This window comes from Mizuhopecten yessoensis, unplaced genomic scaffold (assembly GCF_002113885.1).
Source record: "Mizuhopecten yessoensis strain PY_sf001 unplaced genomic scaffold, ASM211388v2 scaffold9399, whole genome shotgun sequence".
In the NCBI taxonomy this organism is placed as follows: Eukaryota; Metazoa; Mollusca; class Bivalvia; order Pectinida; family Pectinidae; genus Mizuhopecten; species Mizuhopecten yessoensis.
In genome coordinates, this window is record NW_018408028.1 from 250,006 (window position 1) to 254,242 (window position 4,237).

A 4,237-nucleotide genomic window follows, 5' to 3' on the forward strand; every position below is an offset into this window, starting at 1 on the left:
ATATCGGTATGTCTTGGGCCTCCTGCTGTTAGTTTACCTGTACACACATTTCACACCTAAGTATGCTAAGGGAGTGGATCGAGATGATTTCCTTATTTACCAAGATGTTAAATTATAACTTTTGTATGCTACATGTATAGGGACACGCAATTATCTAAGTCCGTGATAGCAGGTACGTATATACTGTCCCTGGTGATAGGGAGAAACAAAAATGTTTGAATCTCATAATTCAATTATATTTTTGAGATAAATGTGATCACGAAATTAGATTAAATAAGTCCGTGATCTTAATTAGCATCACATACGTAGGTAGAGGATTGTGTACAATTAAATGTGTTTTTTTAGACTGATATAGGCATAGCCTGTTGTCTAATTCTTTTGTCAATACTGTTCTAATATCTTCTTTAATATTAACTTAAATGTTTGTATTATATATGTATTGTCAATCAAATACTTTTGAAATTAAAATCAAATTAAATGAAATAAATGTGTAATTGTCGGTATTTTGCTGTTTATTTGAATTGTCAACCTAACATAAGAGAGACATAATGTCGTCGATTTGTCATTACTAAAAAAAATATTGACATTTAAAAACAGCAGACACCAACTTTGAAGTTATTTTGTAAAAAATGTTCATCGATATATTACCGTTATTTTGGACCGTAGAGGTACCACAGTTTATAGCTTTGCAAGATAAATATTCCGGCACAGAAACTGGTCACGAATTCGAAGTTGTGCTGTTTAATGACGACATGATTGGATAGGTTTTTACTGTAGAGCAGACTATGAAGTATATGTACGTCTCTGTGTAGTGTAAAGAAAGTTATTGTAAACTGACTTTCCAGCTAAAATATCTTTGATCGACAACATTTAGACTATTTCTGTTTAATTTCCTTCAAACTCGTTCATTCCAGAGAAAAAAATCAGTGCTCAGAATCAGGACATGCAATACTACCAGTCTATGTTACCGTATTCAGAGTCGTCAGGTTGGTTTCAATTAAACTCATCACTGTCTGGAAATTCTGACAAATTTTATATGACTGGATACCATCTACATAATGTTATCTTCAGCACAATATGATTCCTCAAAACTAAAAATAACAATATTAACTCGCAATCTGACGCTGTTTGGCGATAGCTGTTCTCGATATCGCCTTTCCTTCGATGTTGACCGCTACAGGCGTTGAACTTGTGACGTCAGATTCAGATTGTTTTATTCCGTATGTAAGAAACATCGGAGAGCAGTCATACAAATAGTACAGTATATTACAAATTTACAATGATACATGTATACAGTAATAGTCAAATGCAATATGATGCATATTGTACAATGGCATACGTGATAACTCATTAATCGTGCAGTACTACAAAATGACATATCATAAGAGACAGCATTTTACACTGAAATACCCCAACATCGTAAGGTTCCGATACAGTGAAATCATTACAATAGTATATTACAATGATAATAATACTATGATAACTTTCAATGACATACTTTACAGGTAATGATAACAGGATTTAATAAAGCTACATACATTGTATCGCACATATGTCACGAATAAATACAATCTAGTAGAACAGTACAGACCGATAAAATACACTGACATAGTGTAATAAATACGATGTTACACCTGACGTTAGTGACAGTGATATTACAGCCGATAGGGGCCAAATCACTGCGAGTTTAATTATGCTAATTAGTAGAAGAAGGACAGGTGAAATCCTACACTTTACACGTCGATATCTCGGTATTGGGATGACCGATTTTAATGCGGTTTCGACATTTTTGTGCTTGAATCAGATAGAATAATTATGTATTCATTTCTATTTTCGTTCAGGGTACGCTTCAACAATGAGGGAATCGAAGGGTCGCCTTGCTATTCTCTGTTTAGTTGGAGGATTGTCTGTGTCCCCCCTTTATTGTATTTAAGCACGGACTTCGATAATCTAATATAATTTCGTGCTTTTTTTTAGCAGATCTTCGGGTAAAATAAACACAAATTTCGTTTGTTCAATAGCATAACTTCAAATTGACAAAAGAAACCAGTCTCACTGATATAGCTTGTTTACATATGTATAATTTACAATAAAGGTTTTTGAAATACCGTTGTTGTTGGAAAATAATTTACGCATGTATGGTATACGTGATACATCTGGACGTGGTTTATTAATCCTGTAGGTTACCTATTAACTTGTGCCTGGATTTTTTTTTTGTGTATATCTGTCATATGGCACTGTGAACTCTAACCATGTTTCTGTTTAGTCATTTAACAATATGACCGTCGTTCAGTGCCGTCCATTGGAATGTAGGTGTATTATGGTTCTCTCGGCATTAGTACGATTTCAGTTAAAGGGACATCACGTGAAGAGCCACAATTAGAAACAGTAGAACTACAAAACTTTGTCACTAGTGGGGTGCGCTCTACCCAGATCATACAGAACATGTTGTATTAAGATGTGATTGTACGAGTACTATTAGAGATACGCTATGGATGGATATAGCCAATATACACGACCTGACATTTAGTCATTATATACATTCATCACTTGAAGATGAAATTATGTATCATCTGCTTGGAGGCAAAGTTAACTTTAGGTTAGAAAATAATGAATTGGATGAATTTAGAATTACTTCTGTGGCATATATGTCTATAAAATGTTATCAATTTACAGCAGCTGATTTGAAAGTAACTCTGTATATCAATATGTTTAATTAGAAAAGTTCTACAAAATTATGTATGACACTTTCTTTATTGATTCAAATGCTAATATAACCGTTAGGGCAGGGATGTGTACACATCCCTGGTTAGGGAGAATATTTATTGTTCTATGTACGTATACCTTACCATATGTCCAATAACAGATACTTTTTTTGCAACGTAATAATCCATTGTTTTGATTTTGCTATTGTATTATTTTATCTATATTAATATGAAATATATTGTAATCTTCATTTGGAGGAAATACAGATATCAATAATAATTGTGGACGTGGTATATCAATACTAAAGGGTAGCTATTAACTTGTGCCTGGAGTTTTCATTTTTTGTAAAACCATGTTTCTGCTTAGTCATAGAACAATATGACCGTCGTTCAGTGCCGTCCATTGGTATGTAGGTGTTTTATGTTGTCTCGGCATTAATTAGATCCCAGAGGGACATCGCGTTAAGAGCCATATTTTTTTAATGAATGTATGTAACCACTTAACTGTGTTTTTTTCGTATATATACAGTAGCCTACCCTTAACTTCCGTTTGGATTTAAGGATCGCGGTACCACTGCCAATAGCTGTAATATTGTAAAGGGAAAAAAATCTGGCATGAAGATAGCGTTGATAAATCATTTCTGAGAAGGAAACCAAACCATTCGCCAGGGACTTAAATGAGAAATAATAAAGCTGACAAACAAAATGTCGTCAACAACAATCATTTGTGTGTAAAAAAGCACCGGAGCTTAGACCTGGATTCGAACCATGAACTTGTACTGCTAAACTATCGCTCTAACCGATTGAGCACCCTGGACAGCGGAACTGTCCTGGTCCAATTGTTTTACTGTAATATCCAGATGGAAGCCAAGAAGTCCCTAAAGCAGTATGGCCTAATTACCCCTTTTTGGTCCCGCCCCTCCATCCCCATCAAAACTCCAATCAGTGGTTAAGGAGAAGTCGATCATTTGAAGAAATTGTTGACGGGCAACAGATGCCGCAGTATGGCATAATTAGCTCTCCTTGGTCCTACGAATCATGCGAGCTAAAACCAAAGTGCAGTGGGAAATGGCTCCTTAACTGTTGTCCATATAGTACATGGTATACAATACAAGAGGCCCAATGGGCCTGAATCGCTCACCTGGTATTAATCTCACACTTGTAATCTTAAAAGTGGACTAAAATGCAGTTACAGGAAGAATATCAGTGTTTGATACATAAGAACCTATTAAAAGATTTAAATATATGACGCCTGTGACCTTGAATGTCGAACAAGGACATTAGGTTGAACAGAGTGTGAAGTCTTCCAACCCAGCATGCTTTTGGCAAAATATCATAACCCTGGACCTATTGGTTATACAGAACAAGTCATTTAAAGATTTAAACATATATTGACCACTGTGACCTTGAATATGGGCGAAGGTCATTCATTTTGACAAAATTGGTAGCCCTTCATCCCAGCCTGTTAATGACCAAATATCATCGGCCCCTGTGACCTTGAATATATGTAAAGGTCATTCATTTGAATAAAC